Raw genomic sequence first — 13892 nt, forward strand, 5'->3', positions numbered from 1 at the left:
AAGAGGTAGAACATTTTTCTTTTTTTCTTTTCTATGCTCTGAACAATTGAAGTTTAATTGTAGTTATCTATTACTTGAAGTTTTGGAAGAATTCCCTTGTGAAACCATCTGGGCAATAGCTATTAAACAACTTTATCTTTTGAATAGTAAATAGTGTATATAGTTTTCCAGGCCCACTTTCTGGGGTCAGTTTCAGTAGCTTATATTTAAAAAAAAAAACATTCATTTTATTCATGTTCTTAAACTAATTTTCAAAGATTTGGTAAGATTGTTCAGAATTTTACTAATTCCTACAATGTCAGTGGCTATTTCTTTATTGTCATTAATGAAGTTAGATAAGTGTCTTTTTTATTCATGTAATACATTTTTTCATGAGTAAGAGCAATAGGCTTACTTATTGATTCTAACTTTTAACTGTTTATACTAAACTAATTTTTGCTGTTATCTTTATGACTCACTTCTTTCCTTACATTTGTTTTGTCTTTTTTCAAACATTGAAATTGGATGCACACTGCTGTTAATATAGCATATTATGTTTCCTCCATGTACTCTCTTAGCTGTGTTTTTCATAGGTTTAGAAAGGTATATTTTAATTTTCTAAATCATTTCTAATTTTAGTTTTATTTTTTATTTATTTTATTTAGTTTTATATAAGAGATGTGTAATAGAAAAACTTGACATTTCCTGAACTCTCCCAGAGCTATTTTCATTTGTGGATAGCTAGCGTCTTATTGTCCTTTGTGGGGAGATGGAGGTTAGGTATCCAGTCCACCATCTTGGTGACATTATAGTTTTTCTTATTACTGTCTGTTGATTTTTGGGTGATATGCAAAAAAGGGGGAAATTTCTATGTTTATGCCACTATTTAAATATTCCTAGTCTCCATTCTTCTGAACATGTAGTTCAACTTTACAGAGGAAATATAATCAATCAAATAGACATACTTTAACTTTTTGCATGCAAATCTATCTCCAACTGCAACCATAACTTATACTCCCTTTTTATTAAGAATGAATAGATGTGTCACCACCACTTTTCTGTACCATTCCTTCTCCAGGGATATTGCCCCATCGGTTTTTCCTGGTGTTTTCCATTTCTCGTCTCTACATGCCAAATCCCACATTATGAATATATTCTCTGGTCCACCGCACATTAAATAACCTTCTCTGGAACACAGATACTACTCCCATCACCAGTCTTTTCTCCCCTACACTCTACAACCAAATTTCTTAAATACATTTTTCATACTCACTAGCCACATTTTTAAACTTTCTACCTCTTCATAGTCTCCTACCTTCCATTCACATATATCCATCAACTTGCTCTGACCTAGGCTGTGAATAGCCTTCAAGTTGATAAAGCCAACGGATGCTATTTGGTGTTCATTTTACATCACCTAGTATCACATCTGACATTGTCAACTATACAATCTCTTTTTAAAATCTTATTGTTCTCTTGGCGCATGTATTAATTATACATTGTGTGTAACAACAATTATCATCTCAGTTTCAGTGGGCTAGGAATTCAAGAGTAGCATGCATGGTGGTTCTTGCTCGGGGACTCTCATGAGGTTGCAGTCAGGATATTGGCAGGGGCTACAGTCATCTGAAGGCGTAATCAGGGCTGCATGAGTTGCTTCTAGGATGGCTTGCTTACATGGTTATTGGGTGGAGGTATTCACAGGGCAATTGGATGGAAGCCACAGTTCCTCACTCTGTGGGCATCTCCTTATAACATGGCAGCTGGCTGCCCTCAGAATGAGTGATTCAAGAAAGCATGAGTGAAGGCCGGCCCAGTGGCTCAGTTGGTTAAGAGTTAGCTTAAGAGCGCGAGTTCTGAGCAACAGGGCTGCCAGTTCGATTCCCACATAGGCCAGTGATGCTGCACCTGAGCTGAGCTGCCACTGAGCTGCCAACAGGTGGCAGGATGGCTCAGCTGGTGAGAGCATGTGCTCCTAACAACAAGGTTGCCTGCTTGATGGTGGGCTATGCCCACCCGCAACTAAGATTGTAACACAGCACCTTGAGAGCTTAGAGGCTACAAGTTGCCTACAGGCAGCCAGATGGCGACTGGTGCCCTCCACAACTAAGATTGAAGAACAACAACTTGGCTGGTCCCCCTCCCCAATTCCCCAACACTGTTTCCCTCCCCTAGCTCCCCAATTAAAAAAAAAAAAGAAAGCATGAGTGATAAGGAGGCCACAGGACCTTTTATGACTGAGTCTCCTAAATCGCAACATATCGCTTCAGCTTTATTCTAGTCATTAGAAGCAATCACTAACTCTAGCCACACCTAAGAGGCGGGGAACCAGGTTCTATGTCTTGAAGGAAGAAACATCAAAGAATCTGTGGACTTCTATTAAAACCACTGCAGCCCTCTAATCACAGCAGCCTGAAGGCCCTTTTGTGGATTCTCTAGGTCAGCGGGTCTCAACCTTCCTAATGCCGCGATCCCTTAATACAGTTCCTCATGTTGTGGTGACCCTGAACCATAAAATTATTTTCGTTGCTACTCTATAACTGTAATTTTGCTACTGTTATGAATCGTAACGTAAATATCTTTTTGTTTTCCGATGGTCTTAGGCGACCCCCATGAAAGGGTCATTCGACCCCCAAAGGGGTCGCGACCCACAGGTTGAGAACCGCTGCTCTAGGTGCTTCTTTTCTATCACGAAGGCGCTGTTGCTGCGCCTGAGAGATTTGTTCCAGATGCTGTGTGACTCCCTGTCCATCCCACAGAATCCATCCTGGTATTATGATATGTAGATATCTAAATTGATGAAAGCACAAATTATCATTGTAGTTTAGATTTGTATACCAAAAGTGAGAAACCCAGGCAAATAGTATTCTCACAGTGATTCTCAATCTGGGGTACCAGACTGGATACACAGGGGCAGTTGAGAGAATATAACAGATTTTGATTTAACAGAAAAGGCATGCATAGCTACAAGAGACACATTTCACCATTTATTTCCTTTTATTTTTTTATAGTCACAATATTTTCTCTAATTAGAAATTTCAAAGCATTATAAGAGAAGAGTAGGCTTTACTTTTTAATTTTTGTTGTCTGTTTTTCAAAACAAGACAGGGACTAGAGCAGTTTGAAAAGCACTGACTGAAAGTATGCTGCCTGCCAAGGCTAATTGCTTTTTGAGAACACTACACATTATGTAAGCAGCAATATATTGAAGGAAATAATAACAAAATATTATGCATATTCCTATTTTTTGCCCAAAGAAAATTGGTAGAGCTTAATGAATTTAGCCTTTAGAATAGGACAGGAAACGTCTGCAGAATACAGATTGTCTATTAACAGAGGAAAGGGTAGTTAGCAATTATTGTTAACACCTTTGCCTCCCTGCTCTCATATTTTAATGCTAAGGCATCTGGAAAATTTAACCTTTTCTCCTCAGGCAATATTTTGTCTTGGTATACTGGTTCCCTGAAACTTTGTGAAAAGATCACTATCCATTTATCTCTTTTCAATGAATTTTCAGAGAACACAAGCCTCAGATTTATACTCCACACCAGCCCTGGATCACCAGCGCTTTCTGTGTGTGCTTCTAAACTGCTCTGTCATTCCTCAAACCACAGGCTCCATGTTACCTATCTGCGCGTTTCTTTGTTTTCTAAGTGGATTTTCCTCTGGCAAAAATATCAAGGCAAAAAGGTTGACTCTGTGTGCACTAACCATTATTAACTTTCTCCAGTTAAAAGGAATAGTCAAGATGTGTATATGCTAAAGTAGCTCTAGCAAAAACAAAAACAAAAAGCTGTCTTTCAGCTGGTGCAGTCATATATGCTTCATCCACGTTCTTCCCATTGGCAACATCCACCATGGGAATCGTAGCTTTTGTATTTTCTTTCAAGTGTAGAGTAAAAAATTGTGTGAGGCTATTTCAGAGCAGAATTTTGGAGAATTATTTAAATCAGCATAAAGTTAACATTTCCTAAATGGTTATTTCAGAAACTAGACCATTAACCTTTAGAAAAGACAAAAAAAAAAAAAGAAATATATTAGAACTTGGCTCCAGTATTGTTCGCTTCAGACAGAACTTGGAATGAGAAGCATATATCTTGGACCAACTGAAAACAGCACTGTTCATCAGAAGCTAGTGAAACTATAATAAAACACTCCTACTTATACGATGACCCCACACAGTACAATGTATTACCAAGTATTAGCTAGTGTTATGAAATAAAATGGCATGAAAAGTTAAAGACACACGTTTTTCAAGTTAAATCAGAACATTTCTAGAAGAAATTGTGGAGTCTGGGGTAGTATGTAAAAGAAAAGTATAAAATTTATGTGATTAACAATTTTATAGAAAAATGATGAAAACTTCCAAATTAAAATATTCTTCCATAAAATAATTTTATAGAAGAACCATAGATCACACGGAGTCTTCTAAACAGGGCCTAAAAAACATGCTTTTAAATTGAATTCAAACTCATAGGTATCAGTGACAATGGTGTAGAACTGACTGTTAGCAGATAGCTACACGGATTGAAACGGTACGGGTTGCTGATGGGATGGGAAACAGAGGCCATGCTTTGGAATCTGGAGGTGCTGGCTGAGAGTTAGGGGTTAACTTGTCTAAGAGGGAATTGACCTTTGGCAGAATATTCGGGAATTCAATAGATCTCTATTGAAACCAGCTGTGGACTTATGGGCTAAGACAACCCATTCCAGTAAAGTACTAGGGTGATGAATTAGACGCCACTGGTCCAGCACATCCCGCAGCTGCAAGCTCAAGGCTTGGACATCACACGTCATCAAGCTGGTGGAATGGCTGGTGCTTCCTGTAATACAAAGCTATACAAGCCCCCAGCCCAGAGGGCTGAATTTCTCTTCCAGAATCTAAATTTCTGTCCCATTGTTTCACTATGTGCAGACTCCAAGTGTCATGGGCAACAGGGAAACTGTAATCGCTGCTCGTGTCTCTGTCCCCCCCCCTCCCCCCCGGTAACGCTGTTTCAGCTCTCAAGTGCCTATTTGCTAACAAGCCTTCTTTGCTTAACAGTCATTTTGGGGGAGTAAGGTAGTATGCTTTGTGCTGCTGCTCAGTTCCTCAGCAATCATGCATGTTATAAATGAAATGAAAATGTGTCAATATATGAGATATTAATACTAAGGTGTTGCAACAGTTACTGCTTATTGTCATATTTTCATTACTAGATTTTAAACCCTTAGAACAAAGAACTGCTTTATTCAATAAAGGAAGTTATTCCCTTTTACATTAAGTCACCATATGAACTACTGTCCAGGCTCCCAGTTACGTCTGGCTTTCTGGGGTGCATGCTTTTGTATGATCCCCTCTCCTTGAGTGTGGGTGGGATCTGTGCTTTGTTGCTAACAACAGAATATGATAAAAATCATAGGATATTATTTCCATCATTATACTACCTAAGAATGGACCTTCCATCTTGCTAGCAGACACCTTCTGTTGGCTCTTGCTGGCTTTGATGAATGAAGTAAGCTGCAATATAGAGGAGCCTAAGTGACAAGGAACTGGGTGGGCCCTCCAGGTGACGGTGACGAAATTGCTGCTCAACTGGACAGAAAACAATGGACTGAATGAATCCTGCTAAAAACCACTTAAGCTTAGAAATGGACTCTGCTCACTTGAGCATCTGTTGAGACGCCAGCCCTGGCTGGCACCTTCAGTGCAGCTGTGTGAGAGACCTGAAGCAGAAACCGCAGGAAGGCCAATGCCTACCCACCTGACCCACACAAAATGTGGCAATTGATTGTGCAGCAATGGATAGCTCATACAACTATATCTATTTAGTCTCATTAAGTTCCATCCATTGTACTTTGTTTTATGAAGTGACTTATTTTTATTGATACAAATTTTGTTTAACTTAGTGGATGCAAATGAATAGTAAATAAGAATATTTGTTATTCAACAAGGTCAACATGAAAACTTTTCCATTCATTTAAACCTAGCAAAGAGCACAGAACATGGGTTCAGTCCTTTGTTGGAAAGAAATGAATTTCCTAATATTAGCACTGAGATTGGTGCAAGGACAGTCAGAAATCAATGAAGATGACTGTGTGTCCCTTCTCCATATTCTGCACTCAATCACTACCTCTCAATTTAAACTTGTCTTGACATTAAAAAAAACAAACCACAAAAAAACTTCTCCCCATTAGAATAAGTAATAAATGTATTAAACACTTTCAGAGGCCCCTTTTCCTTTATCCAAGTGGGCAGGCTCAACAGAGAAGTCATTGGTTTTGCCTGTACATAGGTTATGGAAAGATAAACAATTTCTAGTTGGTGGAAAGCAGTCAGAGGGTGGCAGAAGCAGAAGTTAAACTAATCATCATCAGTGAGAACTATCTATGCCTCTTCCAAATTGGAAAAAGAACCAACGATGTCTCTAGTGTACACCAACATGGATGTACTCCTTGCCACAACCTTTCATTTATCTGTATTACTCTTGACGCTACTTGAAAATTAAGGCCATATCATATTATTAAATAACTTAAAAAAATTTTATTGGGGAACAGCCATGATCATTGGTTACACATTGTTTTCATGCTACAATGGCGTAGTTGACTCGTTTAGGGAGGGCGCAGCTCACAATGGCCCATGCGGGGATCGATCCGGCAACCTTGGTGTTATCAGCACCACGTTCTAACCAACTGAACCAACCGGTCACCCCCTTAAATACCTTTTAAGTCAAGAATAAAGAAACATAATAATCCATGTGATAATATATACATTTTGGATTACAAATTACGCTTTCATTTTTTTTGGAGGGGTGCACAATATTTTACTTTCTGGCAGTTTAATTCAGTGTTTACATTCTCTATTCTTAACTTTTCTTTCTATAAGTTTTATGTTTTGAATATTTTATCCTTCTGTCCCCCCACACTATTTAGATTCAATTAATTAAGGAGACAGTATCCACGCTCATCCCAGATCCCTTAACATCACTTTTATCATTTCTGTGTGTCTTTCCTTCGGCTTCATGGTGTTGGTGTCTTCCCAAAACTTCTCTTGCATTGCTGGAATTACATTGCTCAAATTCAGAAAGATCCAGCAGTACCTGGCAGCTTACACCCCTTTAAGATGACTCATTGATGCATGAGTACAATAGCCCAGCTCTGTTGCTCCTAATGGAGATTAATTCTTCCGGGCAGTTAACCCACAGAGCTCCCTGCAAGCAAGCTCAGGCTGAGATTGCCTGAAGCCTGCACCACTGCCTCCCTTCCCTGCTTCCTTTCTTCCCTGTGTGGATTTCCCTGGGACCATTTCCTTAAAAATTACTGGCACACAAATGTACCTCTAGGGCTCTGTTTCTGGGGAACTTGACCTAGGATACAAACCATGACTAGAATATTCTACTTTGGCAGAGTCTGTGCCATGCCTCCGGATTTAGGTATGTACTGCTGCAGGGTCAAAGGAGGAACTGCCTTTCTACCAAATTAGAATGTCAGCTCTGTAATGGCAGGGGTTTTCACTGTCTCCTTTGCCACTATGTTATAACGGGCTACCACAGGCCTGGGACATAGAAGATGCTAAATAAATATTTCTTGAATGCATTAAAGGCTATACATAATGGAAACCTGATTAAAAAAGTAAAATAATAAGTTCAAAAACACACTAATATGTAATATAAAAAAGGGCATGATGCCCTATTGTTCTATGTTAATTTTCTAATGCTGTGGAATAAAATATCTCAAAACTTAGTAGCTTAAAACAACCATGATCGTTTTATTACTTCTCCTGGTTATTTGGTTCAGGAACTTAGAATATAGCAGGAATGGCTTGTCTGTCTGGGATTTCAATGAGAAAACTCAAAAACTCAATTAACATAGAGGGATATGGCATCATGGCCTTTTTCTTATATTACGTATCAGTGTGTCTTTCAACTTATTAGTTTACTTTTTTGACTAATCAGGTTTCCATTATGTGTAGCCTTTAATGCATTCAAGAAATATTTATTTAGCATCAAAGGCTTGTCTGCCTGGGGTTTCAGTGAGAAAACTCAAAGGCTTGGGGCTGGTATTATCTGAAGGCTCTTAGGGTAAAATATCTGACAGTTGATGTGGGCTGTTAGCTGAAAGAGACTGTCAGCCCCCTGAACAACCACGCATGGTCTCTACATGTGGCTGGGGCTTCATCAGAATAAAGTGTCAGTACCACAAGGGCAAACATCAACGAGAGAGAGAGAGAGAGAGAGAGAGAGAGAGAGAGAGAGAGAGAGAGAGAGAGAGAGAAACTGCTACTAGAAGCTCTATTGCCTTTAAGACTTAGCTTCAAAACTCGCACAGGATCAATATCGCCACATTTGTTGAGACAGAAGTTCCACCCAGGCTCAGAGGAGGTAACCTTGATGCTACCTCTTAACGGGTCGTGTTAATGTCACATTGTACATTTGAAGATATGCAATGAGATACATATTGGTTAAGCCATCTTTGGGGCAAAAAATTATACCATGATTCCTCTAATTATAAAAACTAAATTTCTTCCTTTTTCTTTTTCTTTTTTTTTTCACTTTTAGAAAATATAAAGAAAAAGAACTCTGGCTTGTAAATCAGTCCAGAAACTGACTTCTTTTTCTACAATTTATAATTTACTCTGTAAATTTTATTAACTTAGGGCTCTGCTTTTGTAAAATTTTCTTTTTCCATCTGTAATAAAATGACCTTTCCAGCTCTGGATTCTAATATAGTTCAGTATTATCCATAGTTGAAATACAGTGGCTAATTCTCAAGGTAAAGTTTAATAAAGGTATTGTGGTCTCCAGCTTTTTATGGATTTTGGAAACATGAGTAAACGAAGAGGGATAAGATTTTTTTTTCTGGATAATCTTCAAGTTATATTACATGAAATGCTATAAAATATAGATGTGAATTTAAGAGCAAGCGTTCTGAAGTCAGCTTGCTTGAGTTTAATGCACAGCTCCCTCACCTGTCTAACTTGGACAAATCACTTCACATTTGCATGTCTTTATTTCCTGATTTGTAAAATTGGCATAATAATACCTACTTTATAGAGTCGTTGTAAGGAGTAAATAAGTTGAAAAACAGTGTTCTACACATAATGAAATATACAGTAAGTATCACAGTGATTATCATTAAACAGTTGGGTGTGCACCACTGTATTGAGGAGAAAGGCAGGGAGCCATTACAAAGGGAAAGGTAAGGTGACCATTAAATTTATGTATCGCACAATGTAACAGCATCGGTAGGGACAGTTGTTGCATTGGGTGGAATCTTACCTCCCCTCCCCCACCAAGATATGGCCATGCCTTAACCCACAGAACCTGTAAATGTGAAGGGCTATGCAGATGTAATTAAGTGAGGAATTTTGACATAAGATTATTTTGGATTATTTGGGCGGGCCCTAAATCCAATGATAAGTGCCCTTTTAGGTGAAAGAAGGAAAGAAGACACAGAGGGAGGAGGAGGCCATGTGAAGACAGAGGCAGGGACTAGAGCTCTGCAGCTAGGAGCTAAGGAATGAATGCCTGGGGCCACGTGCAGTTGGAAGATGCAAGGAAGGACGCCCCCCCCCCCTCGGAGGCTTTGCGGGGAGCACAGCCTGTATACACCTTGATTCTGGACTTCTGGCTTCCAAAACTGTAAGAGAATAAGTGTTTGCTGATGGAAGCCACCAAGCTCGTGGTGATTTGACAGCTTGAGAAATAAACTCAGTAGTAGATCTGGGGTTTCCTCCTTTTAATACACAGGGCATATTACTTTTTGTTCTTTTTTGTTTTGTTTTTTTGTTCCGTCTAGATAGAACTGATGGCAAACAACAGCTAGCATTCAATTTCACAGACTAGTAGCTGTATCTGCTAAATGTTTTTGATGGAACTGCTATGTGCGGCTTTCACTGGAGCCAGTTTAAAAACTAGAACTTGGGGTATTTGCTTGGCCCGCAGCGCAGCGTCTCGATTGTTCTTGGTTCGGTAAGTCAACAACTGCAGGCAGTGAGGTGGTCAGACAGCTAGCTGTGAGGGATGCAAGGCGCCGTGAATGTGATCAACTTAACACGTTTTAATATCACTAGAGAACTGGTGCTTTTATTAAAAGAGTTTTATTTTCCCATAAGAAAGCTAAACATTTGTAAGTATGTTTTTAAATTCTTCTTGATCGTTCTTTCCTTCCCCAAATAAATTGTCCTGTTAAGAATATAGGACATCTTTAGTTTGAAATTGGCTATTAATGTTGCTAGAAAATGTGTTTCAGAAGCCCAGGTGAATGGGTCATCATTCACATTAATATTCTTAATACATGTATATTACTCCCTGAATGTCCAAATATAGACGAAAAATCAATGTTTGTCTCCCTTACACTCACACAACTTGTAGTTTAATATACCTAGATGCATTATTTACAGAGGTTTATTTGTAGACTTAGAAACTCTGTTTCCTACAGCTCTGATCAATTTGCCTTTACATAAAAATAAAGTTAGAAAGCCAGCACGACTGCAGAAAGCCTATCTGTAAAAGCGAATGCTGAGGCATTACAGCAGCTCCCTTAAGCTACCTTATATCTTAAAAGCTACTCTCTGCAACAGGCTCTAGAAGAGCAAATTTCCAAATATTTTCCTGACCAAACTTAATTGTAGAAAGCGTCTACATACAATCCTGTGAAAGCATTCTAAATCATATTTAGAAATAAATAAGCTACGATGAGGTCCTCAGAGTTGCTTTCAATTCATTAACATAAATTGTAAACCAATGCCTGATCTCTTCTCTGCATCCACATTTTCTGTGCTATGCAAACAATAGAGTGGAAATGTTTCCTGCGATAATTACAATACAAGGACACATTGTGTTTCAATAAATATTTAAAGATAGACAATGCAATTCATGTAGCTGTGCCCATTGCACACATCAAAATAACTTCACATAAATTTGTGAATATGAATTTTAAATTATGACTTAAAATATGAGGCTTAGCCAAACAAGTTAAGATACAATTTTTATATAAAACATATAAAATTTTTCAAATTGTAACATCATCTAAAAGTAAGCACACTTTTAGATGGTGTCGCTAGGCTTATGTTTTTTTTTTTCCCCCTTTCTTTTCACTTTTGTTTATATTTTACATTTTCTCTAATTACAGTATTTTTGTTAGTGAAAAAATACTTTTTCGTTTTTAAATAAGAATCCATTCTGTAATTCAATTAGATTGGATATTAGAATTTTACAAACTTTATAAAACTACAAAATAGAATAAAAAAGTAAGGTAACTTCTTTTTCAATATTAATTGAAGACATGCTCATCTTAGACTTTTCAAATTAATAAACTCTCCCCTTGTTTTTTAATCAAAGGATTAATTTCTCTTAAAACTATAGTCATATTTCTGAATTAATGCTATTAGAAAAAATATCCATTTTTTAGTGTTAAATTAGTTTAATCTGAGCTCAATTTAAACTTTTTAAAAAAATGCAAGTGTTCATGTTGGGCCATCTTATAATACAATCTCAGAAGTAATTTATAGACAAGGATAAACTTTGTTGAGAGGGAGATTGGACACGTAAATCAGTTAGAAAATCATGGTCTTAACCAAAATAATATAGTTCATTTATTTCATATTTAAAATTAGGAATGCTATCAAAGTGTTTTTTTATAAAAAACATAATCTCTTGGGATGACGTTTTGGAGCTGGACAGTGGTGATAGTTGCAGCACAATGTGAATGTGCTTACTACCACTGAATTGTACATTTAAAACTGGTTAAAATAGCAAAATGTTATGTATATGTTATTACGGTAAAAAAAAAAAAAGAGAGAACATATCTCTGTCTCCTTTTGTTCATCAATAAGAAAAAAAGTCAGTATTAATAATAACTGCTGTCTGTTCTTAATGGACTCCCAAAGATTGCCCTCATGGGCATTATAATGTAGTAACAAGGCAGACTACATGGTTATATGCAGAGTTTACAAAATTATTGCATTAGGATTTCTTACTTTTTTGAAACACATGCTCTTTGAAAATATGATGCAATTTATAGATCATGTTCTCAGAGCAATGCACAAGTTCACAAGCACTTAATTTTCAAATTCAGTATTCAGTTTCAATTAATATATGATTTCAACAGAGGGCCTTTGAGACCTATCCATGAATGTTTATGTTAAGAATTCTTTCCGAAGGAGACAAAATGTGTCCAGGTCAGTAAGACCTGATTGCTATCTGATTGTATATGCTGTAGTTACAACTCTAGAACTAATGTGTTAATTAAAGGGGGTTATACAACCTCAGATTGTAATGAAAGATAAATAACCTAGGGAAATACCAACATCAAAAGACATCACTCTAACTCAAAACTTCCATCTCCCTTTTGTTGTGATGGATGTGTGGGGTATTCTTAACATCATGTCATGAAACATTTGTATCATGTAAACAACTTTACTCCTGCTCTGGGGATCGACATTCAACCAACAAATTCCTGGCTTCGAGCAGAGCAGATTCCTCATGTAGAATGTCTGCATGGCCCTAATGTGCTTGCCAGATTATGTGACCAATTTCATTCCCTTGGAAATTTATAGTCCTAGAAATCTGCATATAAATCTTATCCTCATAGTTCTTGCCAGTTTCGTAACCCAGAGATTAATCAAGATTTGTGTCAGATTGAAAGTTGAGGTAAAGTGTTTGCTGAACCACCTTTAAGCTTCTTTTCAACATAGATTCTAGAACACTCAGAAAAATGAGAAAATTATTAGATTTTTCTTTTCTTTCTCTCTCTCTCTCTCTCCCTCTCCCTCTCTCTCTCTCTCTCTCTTTCTTTCTTTCTTTCTTTCTTACCCAACAACTGAGGATTTATTAAGTAGGCTATGGTATTCTATAGAAGAATATGTTGCTATTTAAAATGAAGACATGTTTAAGAAAAATATCTAATGACATAGGAGAATCCTTATGGTGTCATGCTAAATGAAAAGTAAGTTACAAAAATGAGCATATACCTCCATATGGGATGTTCACAGCCCTGGATATGTGGCAGCATTGAGGCTGCTTGCTTCATTTATAGGTACAGTAGCTCTTTTTCTCTTCCTTAGACCACAGGAAAAGATGCTGAATCAGTCGGCAATATCCTGCAGAGCTCTGTACCCCAGGTACGACGCCCTCAGTACAAGCTTGCATTGCTACCTGTTCTGACTCAAGACCATTTGAAAGAGACAACATAATGGTCTTTAAAATTTTTATTAGAAAAAATAGTATGAACTCTCTAGCAAGATTTTATCCTATGTTATGAGCTACAAGTTTTATGTCAAGTCACATGGGAAACTTAATTTGGCTTAAGAAATTAACGTCTTACTTAGCTTGCTTTCTTGAAAAGAGAACTTTGTGTTGTAAAAGGCCTATATATTTAGTAACAATCCAAAATGTGAACATTAATATTGAGAACAGGGAATCTAACAAGTTATTTTCTAGAGGCAGAAGAGGGTTGTGGATAAGCAGAAGGGCTCTGGGCCAGTCGGCTGGAATTCCAGCCCAGCACTTACATGGCCTGGACCAAATGACTTGTCCTCTCTGTGCTTATGTTTCCTTATGGAAATAATAACATTATTTGCCACATACAGTTATGAGTCCTGCACATATCAAGTGCTTAGAATAACTTTCAGTATATTAGTACTCAATAATTGCCTATTAACTAGTTGTCATGTAATTTTGGAATTTATGCAGGAGTATGCTACTATTCTGAAGAAAAACCATGAATTCTACTAGGGAACTTACAACTGTCATTTTAGTTATGTTTTTCAATTATATTTTACTACATCAGTGACTATTTACTTTAAAAAATCTAGCAAAACTCCAAAGAATGAAATCAAACTTGTCTTTCTATGAGATGCTGGATTAAGCATTAATTTGAGATTTTTTCAAGTTTTACATTAGGTTTCCAAATTGAGCTACACTTTAAAATAT

Source organism: Hipposideros armiger, unplaced genomic scaffold, assembly GCF_001890085.2.
Source record: "Hipposideros armiger isolate ML-2016 unplaced genomic scaffold, ASM189008v1 scaffold_773, whole genome shotgun sequence".
In the NCBI taxonomy this organism is placed as follows: domain Eukaryota; kingdom Metazoa; phylum Chordata; class Mammalia; order Chiroptera; family Hipposideridae; genus Hipposideros; species Hipposideros armiger.